The sequence below is a fragment of the Euprymna scolopes genome, chromosome 38 (genome assembly GCF_053919585.1).
Source record: "Euprymna scolopes isolate OS-2025 chromosome 38, ASM5391958v1, whole genome shotgun sequence".
NCBI classification, from domain to species: domain Eukaryota; kingdom Metazoa; phylum Mollusca; class Cephalopoda; order Sepiida; family Sepiolidae; genus Euprymna; species Euprymna scolopes.
The window spans coordinates 57856125-57880131 of record NC_136519.1 but is presented as its reverse complement, the minus strand read 5'-3'; positions in this window follow the sequence as shown (position 1 = coordinate 57880131).

Below are 24007 nucleotides of genomic sequence, written 5' to 3'. Positions count from 1 at the left end.
GTAAATCTGTCACACTCACCATTTTCAACAAATACTGGAGAGTCTTTTCGCGCAAGAATACACACTGCTAAATTTATAAACTTTGATTCAATCTGTCAGATACGTAACTCATAACATAACAACTATTCAACTCCACATGGGCCATCACAACTATTCGACGCTCATAAAGATTACTCCTCCAGCGTAAATAACCGTGTTTTTTTTTCATAATCATACATACCCACGTGTCACCGAAAAAATTGCTTTCATTCACAGAACATTAACCTAGAAACTTACATTAACGAACGCTCCCCCGACTGTACGTAATAACGGATTACATCACCATCAAAACACCAGTAATTAAGCATAGACATTAACACCAGAAACAGTCAATAATTAGATAAGAAGTTCGTTTTTTTCGAACACAAGCAATACAAAACACCCGTAATAGCGATTTCATATACACATAACCAAACACGTTTATTATTACATATTACACAGTTCCTACTTCTGGTTTAAAAATTGGAATATGAAACTATATTTTACGAAAACTCATTTTATTTAATCATCAAAAATATATTCGGTTTCCCTTTTGATAAATAATGTTCTCTTAATATGTTCAATGATTTCCGTCCGTCATCCAATGCATCTCTTATAATCAGAGACAGACTTCTATCGTTTAAGCATTGAATCAGTTCTGCAAAAACAGTCGTGTTCTTTTCGAGAAATTCGGGGTCGTTTTGATTCTCTGTTAGAGATTGTATGAGTTTGTGTAGTTTTCAGATCCTTAGATATCCCAGAAATTTTACCTGCCACAATTCGAATTTAGATTCCTATCCGCCAAAGAAAAGACGATAGCTGGGCCCATAACCTGTTAAGTTTTGAGACATTGTGTTGAACAAAGATGGCGGCGTAGTTCAGATTAGTAACCAAGATGGCGGCCAAGAATCAAATGCGGTCCGTGGCGTAGTTAACGGCGAACTGATTGAATCCAAAATTCGACAATTTTTCTAATAATTTTGAAACGTTTCCATTGGTTGTTTAGCACAGCCGGTGTTTATAAAAATGATTGGCGAATCAGTCTCATACCCCCATTAGGAGTCAAAAACATTTTACAGAAACCTTTATTTAATCTGCGAATGCAACATTACCCTGTTCCGTCAGCTATGACTGGGTCGATGTCGTGAATAATTTGCAATTGCTTAAACTGGCGTAAACCACACTGGCGATTACAGCTTGGTTCAACTGAGCTTTGCCATTGGATTTTGCCAATTACTTTATTCACTGTGCAAGGTCTCCTGTTGTTATATAGCCGGTGGGTATATATATATATATATATATATATATATATATATATATATATATATATATATATTAACGTGAGCACTTTACAGTTGAAATAAAGTAACAGATGTGCAGATCATGATATTATAATCATTTGATCACACTGTTAAGACATTTAAAAATAAATGTTTAAATTTCAACGATAATTCTCGCGGTTGAGTGGCCATGTGGATTTGTTCCGTGGTAATGGAATCAGAGATGGCTTATTTCCCGGTAATCGAGACACCCTGCACTGGTGATTCCCTAGTGTCTGTAGGTATTTAATAATTGTTATAGTAAATAATTATCTTACTATGGTCAGTATCGTACTGTGGTCAGTATCACGGAACTTCGAGAAAAGAACTGATGTTTCATCCTGATTCATGTATAAACATCTATAATGTAATTTGATGTCGGTGGAAATGTATACTTCGGCCTTGTATTCTCGGGGAATGATTGATTGGCTGTCCGACACAGTTTTTAATTGTGTTTGTTGCTTTAACGCATCTGTTACCGGAAGGTGGTGACTTTCGAAATGTGCCTTGCCATTACTCTCGCTCCATTGCATGATTTCTATTAAACATGCGATGCAAGTAAAGTGTAGAATCATCTTTAGACAATGATTCTACGCAATTTTCTGATAAATGGCAGCAGAGCCGCTTATTTCTACACGTTAACCCCACGGACTAATGGTGATTATGTTTGCACAGCGAGCAGGAGTACGACACCTACATTTTATATTGAGCCAGCATTGTTTAAAGCTATCGAAAAAAATCGTCTGCAGACTGGAATTTGTAGACTTTATTGATTTTTATAGATTTTTATGGCGAAGCAAATATTTATAAGTAGTTAAAATTATAGATGTAAAAAGTATAAAATGCGTCAAGAACTTGAAAGGAAGAATCATCTCTTGTTCATTTTTTAAGAGAAGGGGGTTAACATTAGATTAGATTTTAAATAAGAATTTCTGGTAAAATGATAATAAAAAGAGAATATTGAGCAGTAAGGAGTAACACCTCATTCGTGGGTAGACCGTTGTGGTGAGTAAAATCGCTGTCAAAATTAAGCTTTCTCGTAGCCTGTGCTGACGGCTTAACGGTTAGAACCTTTCATTGTTGGAAAACGATGGAAGTTCAATCTCAGCTTGAAGTATTTTTACGCGTAACCAAATTGAAGACTTGTGATACAACGAAACTGCAGATAATTATGTGGAGAAGATTATTTAAGTTGATCCTGACGTTTATGTGTGTAAAGGATTCACTCCTAAACAAATGAGATGATATTACTAGCAGTACTACCTTTTACTGTTTATAAACAGAGAGAGAGAGAGAGAGAGAGAGAGAGAGAAAGAGCAAGATTTATATATATATATATATATATATATATATATATATATATATATATATATATAGTGAGAGAGAGAGAAAGAAAGAGAGAGAGAGAGAGTAATTAAGACTGGATAAAAGAAGAACTGAAAATGAAACAAGCAAATTCGCTAGGTGGTGTCCATTGCGAGTTTACTGACGACGAATTAACATGACGTAGTTGTTCAAAAGAAATGTTATTTCAACGATGAATATTTAGTTGGAACCGATCATATATTTTTTAAATGTGAAATGATATATAATTATGCCGTCAATCAAACAACGCTATGAGGATGGCAGCGGACAATCCGTTTGTCGAGCCATTCGGATGGTTGAAGGAAGTGGTCCGCTCTGAATGGAGTTGGAGTTCAGGTACGAGTCATTTAAACCACTCTGAGTGCTCCCTGACCTGGCGATTGGCCAGAATGCGTTACTCCTCAATCCCAGAGACACAGTTCCAGCATCGAGGATTTATTCGACTGACCCGATGCCCAAAGATAAAGTCCAACGAGGTGAGAGCTCATAGTGATCCGGAAAATCTGCTACTAAACGTATCTTCCGTAATCGACCCGGTCAGGGCGGCGTACAACATACACAGACTAGTAGTGTTTCTTCCAATCCTCGCCATAGCGCTAGTAGTAGTGTGGTGTCTCGTATGAGAGGTGGACAATGTTTTGATTCTTTTGTTTATAAAGATTCGATCGCTTTGCTTAAGCACCATTTTAGATCAGATCAGTGAATAAATTACCCGCCCCCTGACACAAACACTGGTAATAAAAATTATTCAAGATGGACACTACCATGAACTTCGTAATAGTAATCCGTGCCCACTAAACAATGATACCACGCCTGAGGTCCTAGCAAACAAGACCTGTGGAACACTAAGACTGTCGATAATGAATGAGAATTATTACAAACACATTAGAAAACGTAAAATCTTGCAAGAAAAAGAGAAAATAAACACAATTTATACTGCAACTTCACTTATTTAAATAAAAAAAGAACAAAATAATAATTCAAAAGAGTAAAGTTGTTTACTGTTTATGCGAAACAGCATTTTTTAAATAAACATTTTGTTGTTTCATGGATTTGACAGACTACAATTCTTTTATTATTTACTTAAAAATTATATTTCAAATGAAAATAAAGGAATTCAATTCGATTTATGCTTAAACAGAACTTTATTTAATTTAAATTGAAAAGCAAAAACAAGAATGAGGTAAAATTCTGTTTCAAACCAGAGACAAAGACTGCCAAAACTGAATAATGAATTTAGAGAATAAACAAACAAAAATTAAAATCGAACGATAAATAATTTTTAAAATAAAAGCAATTCAAATTTTGAGAAATAAATTAAATACACGTTACCAATGCAGAAAAATGTTTTTAATCAAATGAAACTTATTAAGAAATATAATGGATAGTTTAGTTACAAATGGGCCCCTAAACGAATAAATGTATTATTTCAGCACGGTTCGTATTCAGCATCAATACTAAAACTGATTAATTAATCAATTTTCGGTTCTTTATTTTTTCATTCACAGATATCACCCACCCCCACATATATATATATATATATATTTATAATGAATCTTGAGATATCTTAAGTAGGATGGGTCCTAATGCAAATGTGGTATTGTAGTAACTAAAATGGTTCTACTTAAAAAGAGGATAGGCATTTTTATAACTATGGACAAGGGGTAACAGCACCTATTTTCGCTACACTTCAAGTTTATGTTTTAATAATTTGTACAAATAAATAATTCAAAATTTAGTATCTTTACTCAGCACGCCTGCGACATTTTACTATCAACGACATTATTGCGTAGAAGTGAATATGACACTGTAAATTACAACTTCATATTACAGAATAGCAATTTATTAGAAATTGTTTAAAAATAAATACGTCAATTAAGAATGTTAAAAACTGATTGTCCGTTTCTGAAGTTTTCGATATAAACGGTATTACGCAGTCTTGGATTTGTAACATAGAATTTGATGAAGTTAACTTGTTCTTGGTGTCACTGGACTTGGAATGGGAGTAAAATAAAGTTTGCATCATTATTATTATAAAAGGACGCGAAATAAGAGGGCGGTCACGCTGATTGGGACATAGTAACGACATTGTCTAGACAGCAAGCTTTTTTCTTTTGGTTGAACACTTTAAATATGATAAAAGGATAAGGTTTTGCATCAAAGTTGTATTTACTTGTGTCGATAGCAACTTACTAAACCCAGGTTGTTGGTTCGAACTCGTTCGTAGATAAGCCTATTAATTTATTGGGCCTTGAAAAGACGGGACTGATCGGTCCCTACATGAATAATTGTACTTATTATTATATGGAGAAGTTCAGACTTTAAAGTTGAAAAAGTGACTTACGTCTGGAGGTCGAATCGTACGACCGGCAAATATTTATCTTTCACACAGATGATCCCCGGAACATGATAAAACATATGCGTAACAATTCAATTATTGTATATTATTTATGACTACATTAATGACTGACGAGTGCTATAATAGAAGTAAAATTAGACTAGCAAATTAAGGCGTTATACAATAATCCATTAGAATTGTTGAACGCTGTTTTGAAAGCCTACAAAATTGTTTGCTTGTAAAGAAATTGTAATTATCTTCCTGTGACATGGCATCGATTGAGAAGGTCACACGTAAACGTGAAAAGCTAACTTGTTTCTGGGTTCTCAATCGTGCCATAGGCAAGTACACTTATCCTCCACACTGATGATTCCCGTAAGAAGATGAAACATATTCATATGGATAAGAATTAAATATGTACTATAATATTACATATACATAGATGTGTATATATAGTAAATTGAAATTAACAAAATTATAACATGTTTTGCATCTATAGTAAATATTACATATTTTTATATTTATAAAAATTGTAAACTGTAAATTTTTAGTATATACTACTATAAATTTTATTTAACCGCCTTTATATCTTTAAGGGATTTACTTCTTGCTAATTTACATTCTATCTTCATTCTATTGATGAATTCATTGTATAACGAATATATACAGAGTATCTAAATAATGGCATGTTACATAGCATGTATCACGTATGTATAATATACGGGCGTCATAGTCCTTGGAACAGTTGCGTATCAATACGTTGTGTGTAAGGGTGTTAAACACATACAAATAAATCAATCAACAAGACATGAAACAGTTCTTTAAAACGAGCTGCCAAATCCAATCCACAAAACATCTAATTATTGACAATAGCCCTTATCCCTGAGTGGCTTCCGGGCCTTGATAAGTTGTGACCACCGTGTAAAAAAAAAAATAAAATAAAATAAAAAATCTCCTGGCGACAAAAAGATATAGAAACAAGCATGCCCTTTGTGTTGTCCTGCTTTCCCGTGCTGGCACTTGACTTGGATATACTGTAATTAAAACTTTTCCCCATATCCAATTGCAAGAGAACAATACAGACGACACGTTTATTTCGGCTTTTAAATACATGCATGTCGGGTTGAGCCGCAAGCCAACAGATAGTTTCTTCAACTAACCAACTTCTACCACCAACAATTGTTGATTGATTTTATGATTAAAACAAATCAGAACTATAATTAAAGTTATATTTTAATAGTTAAGCATACTTTAAGAACAAATTCAAATATATTCATGATCAATAAAAACATAAACATAGGATTTTCACGATCGTTTCGGTAGAGATTAGCTTGTAAACATTTTTTATATGAATAAGCACTAACTTAAAAATATATATTTCCCCCAAAACTTTGGCCTTGATAGAGAGAAGACTTAAACTTGTTAGTATGGTTTCAAATGACATTAAATAAGAGTAAGGGGAGACTTGATTCCAAATATTTCTCATATGTTGATCTCTTCTTTTTGGTTTTCATACATAAAGTAAATTTCACAGTGTATAAGGATTATTTGATGCAGGAAATATTTATAATCGTACCCTTTATAAAAAGGTGGGGAAATATAAGATCTGAGAAATATTTGAAATCAAGTCACCCCTTGCTGTTATTTTAAGAACATTTGAATATACAAATGTAGGGAAGGCAACCGAAGCGACAAAACCCAAACTCCCTGCCAGGACATTATATATGCACAAATGTAGGCAAATTTGGGCATATTTTATTGGTTTTAAAATATAGGTTCATTTTTACCAATTTTTGTAAAATTTTACCATAGGAATGGTATTATAATCTTCTAAAAGCTTGCAAATTTTCATGTAGTTTTGTCCAATAGAACTAAGATATGTACATTTCAATATTCAATTTGGCTACGAGTATAGATATACCCATATATAGATATACCACCTTTTGTGGCAATTTTATAGGTTCGGAATCTCGGCGACTATTGATCAAACTTCAACAAATGAAGGTTCGTTGGAAAGCTAATGACCTGAATTGTGTGCTGTGTTATGCTAATGACCCGAATTGTGTACTAGGTTATGTAATATTTGCCCGTAAGGTCGCACATTATTTTTTTAAAAAGTGAGGGGGCACTTTTCTATATTAATGTAACGTAAAGTTAGCACCCAGTTTTTAGGGAGTTTCTGTTATTTTTTTTTTAGGGGTGGTCTTCATTGTGGCCTGGAAGACCAATACGAAAGCTATCTTTAAAAACTTTTCTATGAGTTTTCTATGAGTTTTCGGGTGTGCCGAAGACGAATATCGCATTTAAACTTCCGCAAATTAGTATTTCTTCGGGTATTAAGCAAAAATGCGCAGACAATAATGGCCATCACTTATAACATAAAGAATTACATCGCTTAATACCTGGAAAAATACTTATTTGCGCTTCACACACACACACACACACACACACACAAATATATATATTATTATTACTGATGTGTTTGTGATTATTTGATAAAACCGATACTTGAAAGGGTATGAATTATAATCAACACTGAATGCATTTGTAATACATTATTTATTTAACTATAACATAAACGTAAATGTTCGTAATGAACGATTGAGGAAACGATAGTCTGTAGCGGCCATGTTGAATGTTCCCGCCTTTCCCTTCGTCTCCCCTGGCTGCCAGGCACAACTAATCTTTTGATGGAAGGGAGATAATTCTGCATTTATCCATTTATGGATTATCTCTCTTTGACCATCTAACACCTCCCCTTTGAAGATGATGTCTGTAAGATGTTTGCTGTGGGTCCACTTGTAGGACTGAGGTTGGTTTGCGACTTCGTTGTGATTTTCGTGTTGGACCGTCCTTCTTAGCCTTGTTTTGTTTCCTGCATGCTGTGGGAACACTCTGAGGTAATTCAAATGTGTCCAGTAAAATATTCAATGGAATGTCATTTGATTGTCTCTTTGGAAGGTATGAATGACGCAGTTGATTTGCGTGTCTGACCCAAATAGATGATTGTACATCCACATCATATATGACTTTCCCAGAGCGACGTACTATCTGACCCTGTGTCCATTTTTCTTTACCATTTCAGTAATCTTTTACCCATACGGCTTGTCCTGGTAGGAATGTACGTGATCTTGCTCCATGATGACGATTGAATTGATTTTCCATCGTCCTGTTTCTCTTGGGATGATTCTTTGGTGATGGACGAATTGCATCCATTGGTAAGCGCATCTTCCTGTTCATCAATGCTTCGGCGGGAGACTTACCCTCCGGGCAATTTGGGTTTGGTGTAGCTCTGTAGCTACTTAGAAATGTTTCTATGATCTCTCGAGTAGTTCCTTCCCCTTCAACTTCAAGAGTGCTCTCTTAAAAGTGTCTACGAAGCGTTCGGCTTGGCCGTTAGATTGTGGGTGGAAAGGTGGAGATCGTAGGTGCTGGATACCGTTTTGTTTACAGAAATTTGTAAATTCTGTTGATGTAAATGCAGTACCGTTGTCAGAAACTAAAATTTCAGGAACACCCAATCTGCTGAAAATTTCTTGAAGTCTCTTCACCGTTTCATTGGAAGTAGTATGATTCATTTGGGAGATTTCTGGCCACTTGCTGTATGCGTCAACTAATATTAAATAGTTTTGTCCATTTATTGGTCCTGCGAAGTCTATGTGTAGTCGTGACCACGGAATTTCTGGAGTAGGCCATGCCTGCAGTGTTGTTTTCCGAGGAGATTTTGCAACCATTTGGCATTTTCCACAAGTTCTTACTAGTTCTTCTAGTTGCTTGTCCATGTTTGGCCAGTACACATAGCCACGTGCCAGAGCTTTCATCCGATTTATTCCCTGGTGTCCATAGTGGAATTGTCTGAGAACTTTGTTCTGGAGTTTGTATGGAACAATCACACGTTCTCCAAAAAGAAGTGTTCCATTAATTTCGGATAAAGATGATCTTCTCTGAAAAAACGGTTGAAGTTGCTGGTTGGTGCATGTTTTTGGCCAGCTTGAAAGAAGAAATTTTCTGACTTTTTGTAGTAATGGGTCTGCAGCTGTAGCCTCCTGAATCATCTCTGAAGTGACCGGTAAAGATCTTACCGTGGAAACAAGTCCAGACATAACTTCCGGTTCCACCGATATTGCAGCGATGACTGTGTCTTCTACTACTTTCTGATGGGAAGAGATGAGTCTTGATAGCGCATCTGCCTGGCCGATTTTGCTCCCTGGTTAGTGCTTTATAGAAAAGTCATAGTCCAGCAGCATAGTTGCCCACCTTTGTAATCGGTTTGCTGTATATACCGGAATTCCTTTTCTGCTACCAAAAATGCTTATTAAGGGCTTGTGGTCTGTGATCAGAGTAAAATGTCGGCCATATAACATTTTATGGAATTTCTTGACTGCATATATTATTGCAAGTGCTTCCTTCTCAATTTGGCTGTATTTCCGTTCCATTGGCGTCAAAGATTTTGATGCATGTGCAATTGCTTTTTCGCTTCCGTCAGGGAAAATGTGTGATATTACTGCTCCGATTCCGTAGTCTGAAGCATCTGTCACAACAGTAATGTCCAAAGATGAGTCATAGTGTGTCAGCAATAAATTTGAACTGAGAAGTGCTTTAATTTTCTCAAACGACTCTTTGCAGGCGTTTGACCAGTTCCATTTGGTATCTTTTTGTAAAAGATCATTTAGTGGTCCCCGTAACCTATGTAGTTCGGGTAAAAATGAACCATAATGGCTTACAAGTCCAAGAAAAGAGCGTAATGTTGCAACGTCCTTTGGAGCTGGCATATATATTGCCTGGATATTGTCCGGATCTGGTTTTCGACCATTTTTTTTCAAATATAAATCCTAGGTATTTCACAGAAGTTTGGAAAAATTTGCATTTATCTTGTCTTAAGTGAAATCCATATTGTTGGATTCGCTCCAGCACGGAAGTGAGGCGATATAAGAGTTCTTCTTGAGATGTACCTGTCACAATAATGTCATCAATATAGGCAGAAACTCCTGGCAATCCTGTGAGCATGGTGTCCATGGTTTGTTGAAATATTGCTGGAGCTGACTTGACTCCAAATGGAAGGCGGTTAAATTGAAACAGTCCCTTGTGGGTGTTAATAGTGAGAAGATTTTTGGAATATTCGTCAACTTCCATTTGCAAATGTGCGTCTGCAAGGTCCAGTTTTGCAAAACAAGTCCCACCATTAAGTTTTGAAAACAGATCTTCTGGTACTGGTAGTGGGTACTGGTGTGTCTCCAGTTGGTCATTTAGCCCTGTGCTGAAGTCCGCGCATAAACGTACTTTGCCATTTGCCTTCTTTACAATGACAATAGGTGCTGCCCAGGATGAATAATTTGTGGGTTGGATAACCCCTTCTTTTTGAAGACGATCCAATTCTTTTTCCACAGTAGCTAAAGCTGCGTATTGCACTGGCCGTTTTGGTCTGAAGACTGGTTTTGCGTCTGCCTTCAGTTTTAGAGTTGCTTTAGCTTTCGAGCAGAGCCCAAGACCCTCCTGAAAAACTTTGCTGAATTTTGCTTTGAGCAAGTTTTTAAAATGTGTTTCAGCATCTGTGGCAGCCTTAATGTTGAAGGAACTGAAAACTGTGTTAAGGGGAACATTAAAAAGGTCCAATTCCTCAATGAAATCTAGTCCAAGAAGATTCAGTGTTGACACTTCCGAAACATAGCACACACCTGAAAATTGCTTTTCTTGAAAAGAGACATTACATGTTAACTCACCAGTTAATTGTATTTTTTTTCCTGATGCCCACAAGCAACATGATTTGTCTTCTTAAGTGTTGGTTTTCCCAACAACTCCCACGTTTGGCGTGAAATTAGAGTGATGTCCGAAGCAGTATCAAACTGAAAATTCACCGGTTTGTTGTTTATTTCAACAATTAGGTACTTTCTCCGAGCTTAAAAATTCACATTGAAAGTAGCAAAAATTGAATTTGATGAGGCTTTCTGGAACCGTCCTGGAGTTTTTCTGTGATTTTTGCCTCTTGGCTGTGCCGTAATGTGTTTAGAAGGGTTGTGGTTATTACCACAAAATCCATCCTTGTGCCCACGACGCGAACAATGTTGGCATATGTGCCTTTTGAATGGGCAAAAGCGAGCATAGTGCATTTCCCCACATGACCAACAGGGCGTTGGGTTTTTTTTGGTTTTTCCAGTAGAGTTTTTCTCAACTGATTTTATATTTGAAACAGATGGGGTTTGTTGTTGCACCATTGCTGTGTCCCGTTTTAAATTTGTTAGCCGCTGGCATTCTGTGGTCAGAAGTCTTATCGTTATGTCCTTGTCTTTTTCAATCATGGACAATAAACGAGTGCGGATGTCCGCATCCTGAGGTGATTGTAATCCCGCGATGAAGATGAGGCACTTGAATTGATCCTCAGTCAGCGATTTCAGCTGAAAACTTTCGCAAGTTTGGTTTACAATTCCCGCATATTTTATCAAATCGTCCGTATCATCTTTCTTTAATTTCAAGCAATTGTATCTAATATTAAATAAAGATACTGACTCACCAAAAATTTCTAATGGCTGTGCTATGGTTTCATCAAATGTAAAATCTCCAGTGTTTTTAGGTAGGATAAAGTTCGAATACCGTTGATGCTCGACTGTGCCAAGTTTCCGTAACAGTAAACGCGTTCTCCAGGAGTCGTCCATGGATGCGAATTCATTTTCAAACGTATCTTTCCAACGGCCATACCAAGCGTTGAATGTCTGCTTTGAGTCCGGATTGAACAAAAATTCCGTTATCGTGCTTGCTATGGAGTCCAGAGAATTTGATTTTGGTAAGTTTATAATTTGCTTGTTAAACTGGGTTGTCAGATTTTCAATAAGATTGTTCTGAGCTTTTAAAAATTCCGTTTGTTGGGATTGAAGGATTCTTTCGAGCATATTTAGATCCATGGAAGGTGGAGCGTTTTTTTCTTTCTTCAACAAGAAAAAAAATATTGTAAAAGAAAAATTCCTGTTTTTTTTTCAGCAAGAAAAAATATTTTAAGGAAAATTCCCTTTTTTTTTTTTTTATCCAAAAAAAAAATTTATTGAAATTTCTTTTTTTTTTCTTTTTTTTTGTGTTCAAAAAAAATTATTTAAATTTCTTTTTTTTTTTTTTTTGTGTTTAAAAACAAATGTGGAAATTTGCTCAGGAAAATCGCGGCATGAGGCATAAATCGCTTTTTAGAACCTGACACCATGTGCGTTTATGTTTTTCTGTGAGTTAAAATCCAAATCCATCGTCGCCATTGATGTGTTTGTGATTATTTGGTAAAACCGATACTTGAAAGGGTATGAATTATAATCAACACTGAATGCATTTGTAATGCATTATTTATTTAACTATAACATAAACTTAAATGTTCGTAATGAACGATTGAGGAAACGATAGTCTGTAGCGGCCATGTTGAATGTTCCCGCCTTTCCCTTCGTCTCCCCTGGCTGCCAGGCACAACTAATCTTTTGATGGAAGGGAGATAATTCTGCATTTATCCATTTATGGATTATCTCTCTTTGACCATCTAACAATTACTATAACATTTTTAATACTTACAGACACTAGTGTTTAATTCTTTCGGGAATTATCAGTGTAGGGTGACACAATTAGTGCCGGTCAGGAAATTCGAACGCTGTCACGAAGCTATCTCTGACTCCCTTAGCAAGGAACATAACCTCACCTCAACCGCGAGAAATATCGTTGAAATTTTAACATTTATTTTTAAATGTCGAAATCTCCGGCCATGGTGTTCTGCACACGCATGCTTAATTGATCGACTTTAATTTCGACGATAAAATTATCAGCAATAAGAACCGAGTTTTTTTTTTAAGGGGTTTACATTATTATTACTATAATATATTTTTTTAATACCTACAGAAACTAGTGTTTTATCCTTTGGGAAATCATCAGTGCAAGGTAACACGATAGTTTCAAAAAGTGGGGAATCGCTTTTTTATGTTAGTTTTACGTAAAATGAAGACTCACTTTATAGTCACTTTTGGGGGCGGGGAGGGGGCGTCTGGTATTTTTTTACGGGTGGTGTTTATTTGGCAATTGTGGCCTGGTAGACCAACACAAAACTTGTTTTTCATAGGTTATCGGATGTGCTGAAAAGGAACATCGCGTTTAAATTTCCCGCAAATATGTATTTCTCCAGCTATTAATATTTTGGATGTATTAATTTCTATCAACATTGCTTGTGAATTTTAAGCTGAAAAGTTTGAACGTGAAGGGTGATTTCAGACATGTTAGTTGTTGCTTAGAAAAATTTCTTATAAATTTTTCAGGGAAACGGAGACTTGTCTTGAAAAAATTGAATCTAACCACCACACCATCCTGTTCTCATCCCGTAAAACTTGTTAAAAAACTCTTTGACGAATCTTTTTGACTGGTTATTAGATTTTGTATGGTCAAATGCGAAGAATTGAAAAAGATTATGAGGTGACTTTTGTAAGTGGGTTTAATTGTCAGTGACAATCGTGTCAGTGGCAATAAATCGAATATAAACATTGCAATGAACATTCTTTGTATTTATTGGAATTACATTTTACGTTTGAATATACTGTGCTATTTTATGTGGCTATTAATCTGTAATATAATATGTTCAACGCTCTCGAATATAAAAAAAAAGTATAAAAAGGTATATTTGTTGTATTCTGACTCTTTATAATCATTGTTTCCCACAGCACTCTCCCTCAACACTAGCGCACAAATCCATGTATTTGGTGACTTTAATGTTCACCACAAAAACTGGCTTGGATTCTCTACTCACACAGATGCAGCGGGCAGCACAACACATAGTTTTGCTATATCTCACTCCCTATCACAAATGGTTAGGTTTCCAATCCGTTTCCCTGACCAGCAAGAACAACAAGCATCACTTCTAGATCTGTTTCTAACTACAGTTCGCGAGGATTGTACAACAAATGCTGACAGCCCACTCGGGAACGCTGACCATGCAGTGATAATGGTTGAAATCGCCCTAAATTCTAGACCATAAAATTGAAGAGCCAGTGCTCAAAACAACGAGATATTATAAAAGGCTGTGCGCAAATGAGACCATTGAATGGCTCAAAACAGCAATGGAAGCACATGTTCCCATGCGGAAATTTTATAGTAAGCCCCACCCTCTCCAATGGTTTACTTTGACTTGCGCAACTGCCATTGCTCAAAGGTAGCATGCATACCACAGATTTAACCGACATAAGTCCAGTTCAAACAAACAGAAGTAAACAGAAGCTAGAAATAACGTTAAGAAAGAAATAGCGACAGCCAAGAGAGAATTTACTGAAACCACTAAAAAATGCATCGAAGCACAAAAATTAGGAAATCGTGACTTCTGGAAAATCTACAACAGTGTAGTTAACAATGGGCAATCAACAATTCCCCCGCTAACCAACAATCACGAGGTTGTTTGCTCAGCAACCGACAAAGCTAATATGCTTGCCAGCCGGTTTGCCTCGAACTCCACACTGGACCCTTCCAACCACCCCCTGCTTGACTTTCCTTTGCGGACAGACGCCACGCTAGCGATCTAAAAATCACCCCTGCTCACCCCTGAATCTTGACACTTCAAAAGCATGTGAACCTGATCTTATCCCAGCTGTGCTATTAAAAAAGTGCTCAGCCGAAGTAGCTCCAGTTCTATCCAAACTCTACAACAAATGCCTTAATGAATCATGCTCTCCGGGCTGTTGGAAAACTGCTTCTGTGGTACCAATATTCAAGAATTCTGGCGAAAGAACTGACCCATCAAATTATCGCCTCATTAGCCTCCTCCCACTTTTTGCCAAAATATTTGAGACCATAATTAACCATGCTTTAGTCCGGCACCTTACAGATGCTAAACTTCTGACTGACAAACAATATGGATTTAGACAAGCCCGTTCCACAGCTGACATCCTCACGGTAATCTCTGAACGTATATACCATTCACTGGACAAAGCGGGTGAGTGCAGAGCGGTAGCTCTAGATATATCTAAGGCTTTTGATAGGGTATGGCACAAGGGTCTCCTCAGGAAAATTAAATCATACGGTATCACTGGTAGAATACTTAACATAATTAAATCCTTCTTAGATAAGAGAAAAATCCAGGTTGTCCTCGACGGTCGAACATCTAAACAGTGTGATATAAATGCGGGAGTGCCTCAGGGGTCTATCCTTGGACCTCTATTGTTCCTAATATTTATTAATGACCTCCCCGACAAAACTGACTCTGAGATGGGTATATATGCTGATGACACTACACTCTATAACAGGCATGACAGGAAAACAAATGAACACATATCTAAAGAAATGGCAAAAGCACTAGAGGATGACCTCCAATCTGTAGTGGAATGGGGACATGAATGGATGGTCACATTCAATGCTGCCAAGACTAAACTGGTTTCCTTCAATAACTACAAGAAACCTTCTCTGCCACCAATAGCAATGGCCAGTGACTCCCTGTCTGAGAGTACATCTTTCAAACTCCTTGGTCTAACGTTCACAGGAAACATGAGCTGGAACAATTATATTGAAAACATTGCCAGGGCCACTGCAAAAAAGGTAGGCTCTCTCTACCGTGCTAGAAAACTACTGACACCTGAAAGTATCCTGTATCTCTGTAAGGCCACCATTCGCCCATGTATGGAGTATTGTTGTCACATCTGGGCTGGTGCGTCTACTACTAGTTTTTCGCTCCTAGACAAGGTTAAAAAAAGAGTCGCCAATCTGATAGGCCCTGAACTGGCATCTAAGCTTCAGCCTCGGTCCCATCGACGAAACGTTGCATCCTTCTGCTTGTTCTACAAGTATTTTAATGGTGAATGCTCTTACGAACTGCAGACACTTGTACCCCCACGAGGCAGACACCCTCGACAAACCCGACAGGCAGCTTAATCCCACCCCACACAGTTGAGATCCCTAGATGTAAAAGATCTTTTTACTCCAATAGTTTATTCCCCAGAACCGCTAGACTCTGGAATTCCATTCCAGGATCCTGCTTCCCTTACTGTACTGACGTGCAGAAGTTCAAGTGCAACGTGAACCGACATCTTGCTGCCCAAATCCCTACATAGTGCCCCAGTAGTTGCTGACCCTGATAGTAGCCCCCTGGCAAAGGGGCAACGTGCCTTGTTTGGGGTGAAAATGTTATAAAAAAAAGAAAATAATATTGTATTCAATTGTATACTAAGTCGTCTTAGTACGTGATCTTCACACAATATACGTGTTGTTCTTTGAATAGTTTTAATCTAACTTTCCTCTATGCATATAATTTTTACTTCGTTTTATAAAGACTCAAAGAAGTAGCGTATATGCTGGGCGACGATCACCTCACAAACCGTAATATAGAATTTACTACAATAAAAAGTGATTTATAGTGAAAAGTATGAAGATTGTATATCAAACACAATATGTGTAAGACTCCCAAGACTTCATACTAGTATTGTCTTCAAGTGGATAAAGTATTTGGTAAAATTCTTGCTGTAAGTTTCATTTTTCTGAAGGTTAAAGGTCTAATATTGCGTGCAGACGACACGCAAAATATGATTTCGAATTACTTAGGACTAGTCATAGCTGCCAGAACGAGACTGCGCTAACTTCATGTATTAAAAAAAGGGTTTCGTTCGAAAATTCATGCAGATGACCGAGTTCAACAGAAAGATAACTGAGTTAAATAAGATACAAGGTAAGAGGTTACATCGACCGAAATATTGTTCAAATACTGTTCAGAATAAGGACAGCATTCTGAATAATATAAATAATACAAATTATTAACCATCATCTGAAAGATAATATAAATAATACAAATTATTAACAATCATCTGAAAGATAATATAAATAATACAAATTATTAACCATCATCTGAAAGATAATATAAATAATACAAATTATTAACAATCATCTGAAAGATAATATAAATAATACAAATTATTAACCATCATCTGAAAGATAATATAAATAATACAAATTATTAACCATCATCTGAAAAATAATATAAAAAAATACAAATTATTAACCATCATCTGAAAAATAATATAAATAATACAAATTATCAACCATCATCTGAAAAATAATATAAATAATACAAATTATCAACCATTGTCTGAAAAAAATATAAATAATATAAATTATTAACAATCATCTGAAAAATAATATAAATAATACAAATTATTAACCATCATCTGAAAAATAATATAAATAATACAAATTATTAACCATCATCTGAAAAATAATATAAATAATACAAATTATTAACCATCATCTGAAAAAAATATAAATAATATAAATTATTAACAATCATCTGAAAAATAATATAAATAATACAAATTATTAACCATCATCTGAAAAATAATATAAATAATACAAATTATTAACAATCATCTGAAAAATAATATAAATAATACAAATTATTAACCATCATCTGAAAAATAATATAAATAATACAAATTATCAACCATCATCTGAAAAATAATATAAATAATACAAATTATCAACCATTGTCTGAAAAAAATATAAATAATATAAATTATTAACAATCATCTGAAATATAATATAAATAATACAAATTATTAACCAACATCTGAATAAAATTTATAAACAATCATCCGAATCATATAAATAATAAAGATTATTAACAATCATCTAAAAATAATATAAATAATACAAATTATTAACTATCATATGATAAATAATTTAAATAATACAAATTATTAACAATCATCTGAATAATATAAATAATACAAATTATTAACCATCATCTGAAAAATAATATAAATAATACAAATTATTAACAATCATCTGAAAAATAATATAAATAATACAAATTATTAACAATCATCTGAAAAATAATATAAATAATACAAATTATTAACCATCATCTGAAAAATAATATAAAAAAATACAAATTATTAACCATCATCTGAAAAATAATATAAATAATACAAATTATCAACCATCATCTGAAAAATAATATAAATAATACAAATTATCAACCATTGTCTGAAAAAAATATAAATAATATAAATTATTAACAATCATCTGAAAAATAATATAAATAATACAAATTATTAACCATCATCTGAAAAATAATATAAATAATACAAATTATTAACCATCATCTGAAAAATAATATAAATAATATAAATTATTAACCATCATCTGAAAAAAATATAAATAATATAAATTATTAACAATCATCTGAAAAATAATATAAATAATACAAATTATTAACCATCATCTGAAAAATAATATAAATAATACAAATTATTAACAATCATCTGAAAAATAATATAAATAATACAAATTATTAACCATCATCTGAAAAATAATATAAATAATACAAATTATCAACCATCATCTGAAAAATAATATAAATAATACAAATTATCAACCATTGTCTGAAAAAAATATAAATAATATAAATTATTAACAATCATCTGAAATATAATATAAATAATACAAATTATTAACCAACATCTGAATAAAATTTATAAACAATCATCCGAATCATATAAATAATAAAGATTATTAACAATCATCTAAAAATAATATAAATAATACAAATTATTAACTATCATATGATAAATAATTTAAATAATACAAATTATTAACAATCATCTGAATAATATAAATAATACAAATTATTAACCATCATCTGAAAAATAATATAAATAATACAAATTATTAACAATCATCTGAAAAATAATATAAATAATACAAATTATTAACAATCATCTGAAAAATAATATAAATAATACAAATTATTAACCATCATCCGAAAAGTAATATAAATAATACAAATTATTAACCATTGTCTGAAAAAATATAAATAATATAAATTATTAACCAGCATCTTAAAAATAATATAAATAATAAAAATTATTAACCAACATCTCAATAATAATATTAATAATAAAATTTATCAACAATGATCTGAACATTATGTAAATAATACAAATTATTAACCATCATCTAAAAAAAATTTAAATAATACAAATTATTAAGAACCATCTGAAAAATAATATAAATAACACAAATTATTAACCATCATCCGAAAAGTAATATAAATAATACAAATTATTAACTATTGTCTCATAAAAAATATAAATGATATACATTATTAACCATCATCTGAAAAATAATATAAATAATAAAATTAATCAACAATCATCTGAATAATATAAATAATAAAGATTATTAACCATTATCTAAAAAATAATATAAATAATACAAATTATTAACCATCATATGATAAATAATTTGAATAATACAAATCATAAACAATCATCTGAAAAATAATATAAATAATACAAATTATTAACAATCGTCTGAAAAATAATATAAATAATACAAATTATTTACCATCATCGGAAAAAATTATAAATAATACAAATTATTAACCATCATCTGGAAAATAATATAAATGATACAAATTAACAATCATCATCATAATAATATAAATAATACAAATTATAAACCATCATCTGAAAAATAATATAAATAATACAAATTAATAACAATCATCTGCAAAATAATATAAATAATACAAATTGACAACCATCATCTGAAAAATAATATAAATAATACAAATTATAAACCATCATCTAAAAAATAATATAAATAATAAAAATTATCAACCATCATCTGAAAAATAATATAAATAATACAAATTATTAACCATCATCTGAAAAATAATATAAATAATAACAATTATTAACCATAATCTGAATAATATAAGTAGTACAAATTATTAACCATCATCTCAATAATATAAAAAAAACGTTATTTTTCGGTCCGATTTATTCGTCTCTAATAATATAAATTATAATATATAATATAATAATATGATATATAATATAGAATTTAATATATAATATATAAATATATAATATAATAATAAATATATAATATAATATAATAATATAAAATAATATAAAACAAAACTCATTCCGAAATCGATATTCTGCAACTTTTATATTTTTATCCGATGTATATCCAGGAAATAATAAACACCTACAAGCAGGGATACTTTCATTTTTATGCTTATTCTTTTTGGTTTGTTTTACCCGACCATATTTGGTCTGTTTTACCCGACCATATTTTGTCTGTCGGCTGGTCATACAGTGAATAAGGTCCTCGATTTGTCACTTAACCGTTCCAGAAAGGTTTTGATTTCGAACGCAATTGATGCAGGCATCTTATGTTGGAAACATCAATGCAACCATATTAAAGGATCTGTGTGTTAGCCGATATGTCACGCTTCAGTTTTAAATTCAATTCTCTTTTATTTGTTGTCATGAGAAAATCCCCCAAGACTAACATATATAACGCTATCTCCTCTTTATGAGATAGTGTTACATATATTAGTTTATTATGCTACAACAGATTCAGTTTCTGAGAGCACTGACATATATGTTCGTTGTCGTATACGTAAGAGTAAAATGAATTAATCATACTAAGAATATTACTGAATGTCATAATAGTGTAATAGCATTACTGAAAATAAGGTTACAATTAAGAAATTTTTTTAAAGTATGCATGTACAAAGAGAGCGAAAATCTATGAGTAAATAATATGATATAAATAATATGATATAAATAATATAATATACATAATATGATATTAATAATATAATATAAATAATATGATATAAATAATATAATATACATAATATGATATTAATAATATAATATTAATAATATAATATAAATAATATAATATAAATAATATAAAGATAATATGATATAAATAATATAATATACATAATATGATATTAATAATATAATATAAATAATATAATATAAATAATATAAAGATAATATTATATAAATAATATAATATACATAATATGATATTAATAATATAATATAAATAATATAATATAAATAATATAAAGATAATATGATATAAATAATATGATAGAAACATATGGCAAAATTATATGATAAAAATAATAAAATGAATAATATGATATAACAAATATAATATAAATAATATAATATAAATAATATGATATAAATAATATAATATAAATAATATAATATAAATAATATGATATAAATAATATGATATAAAAATATGGCAAAATTATATGATATAAATAATAAAATGAATAATATGATATAAAAAATATAATATAAATAATATGATATAAATAATATAATATAAATAATATAATATAAATCATATGATATAAATAATATAATATAAATAATATAATATAAAAATATAATATAAATAATATGATATAAATAATATGATATAAATAATAAAATGAATAATATGATATAAAAATATAATATAAATAATATGATATTAATAATATAATATAAATAATATAATATAAATAATATAATATAAATAATATGATATAAAAATATAATATAAATAATATAATATAAATAATATAATATAAATAATATAATATAAATAATATAATATAAATAATATGATATAAAAATATGATATAAATGTATAATATAAATAATAATATTATATGATATATGATATAAAAGATATAGTATAAATAATATTATATAAATAATATGATATAAATAATATAATACTAATATTATATAAATAATATAATATAAATAATATAATATAAATAATATGATATAAATAATATAATATAAATAATATGATATAAATAATATAATATAAATAATATGATATAAATAATATAATACTAATATTATATAAATAATATTATATAAATAATATAATATAAATAATATGATATAAATAATATAATATAAATAATATGATATAAATAATATAATATAAATAATATGATATAAATAATATGATATAAATAATATAATATAAATAATATGATATAAATAATATAATATAAATAATATAATATAAATAATATTATATAAATATATGATATAAATAATATGATATAAATAATATAATATAAATAATATGATATAAATAATATAATATAAATAATATGATATAAATAATATGATATAAATAATATAATATAAATAATATGATATAAATAATATAATATAAATAATATGATATAAATAATATTATATAAATAATATAATATAAATAATATAATATAAATAATATAATATAAATAATATGATATAAATAATATAATATAAATAATATGATATAAATAATATAATATAAATAATATGATATAAATAATATGATATAAATAATATAATATAAATAATATGATATAAATAATATGATATAAATAATATAATATAAATAATATGATATAAATAATATAATATAAATAATATGATATAAATAATATAATATAAATAATATAATATAAATAATATGATATAAATAATATGATATAAATAATATAATATAAATAATATGATATAAATAATATAATATAAATAATATGATATAAATAATATAATATAAATAATATAATATAAATAATATGATATAAATAATATGATATAAATAATATAATATAAATAATATGATATAAATAATATGATATAAATAATATTATATAAATAATATAATATAAATAATATAATATAAATAATATGATATAAATAATATAATATAATTAATATAATATTAATAATATAATATAAATAATATAATATAAATAATATAATATAAATAATATAATATAAATAATATGATATAAATAATATAATATAAATAATATGATATAAATAATATAATATAAATAATATAATATAAATAATATGATATAAATAATATAATATAAATAATATGATATAAATAATATAATATAAATAATATAATATAAATAATATAATATAAATAATATAATATAAATAATATAATATAAATAATATAATATAAATAATATAATATAAATAATATAATATAAATAATATAATATAAATAATATAATATAAATAATATGATATAAATAATATAATATAAATAATATGATATAAATAATATAATATAAATAATATGATATAAATAATATGATATAAATAATATAATATAAATAATATGATATGAATAATATAATATAAATAATATGATATAAATAATATAATATAAATAATATAATATAAATAATATAATATAAATAATATAATATAAATAATATAATATAAATAATATAATATAAATAATATGATATAAATAATATAATATAAATAATATGATATAAATAATATAATATAAATAATATAATATAAATAATATAATATAAATAATATAATATAAATAATATAATATAAATAATATAATATAAATAATATGATATAAATAATATAATATAAATAATATGATATAAATAATATAATATAAATAATATAATATAAATAATATAATATAAATAATATAATATAAATAATATAATATAAATAATATGATATAAATAATATAATATAAATAATATAATATAAATAATATAATATAAATAATATAATATAAATAATATAATATAAATAATATAATATAAATAATATGATATAAATAATATAATATAAATAATATAATATAAATAATATAATATAAATAATATAATATAAATAATATAATATAAATAATATAATATAAATAATATAATATAAATAATATAATATAAATAATATGATATAAATAATATGATATAAATAATATAATATAAATAATATAATATAAATAATATAATATAAATAATATGATATAAATAATATGATATAAATAATATAATATAAATAATATGATATAAATAATATGATATAAATAATATAATATAAATAATATGATATAAATAATATAATATAAATAATATAATATAAATAATATGATATAAATAATATGATATAAATAATATGATATAAATAATATAATACTAATATTATATAAATAATATAATATAAATAATATGATATAAATAATATAATATAAATAATATAATATAAATAATATAATATAAATAATATAATATAAATAATATAATATAAATAATATGATATAAATAATATAATATAAATAATATGATATAAATAATATAATACTAATATTATATAAATAATATAAT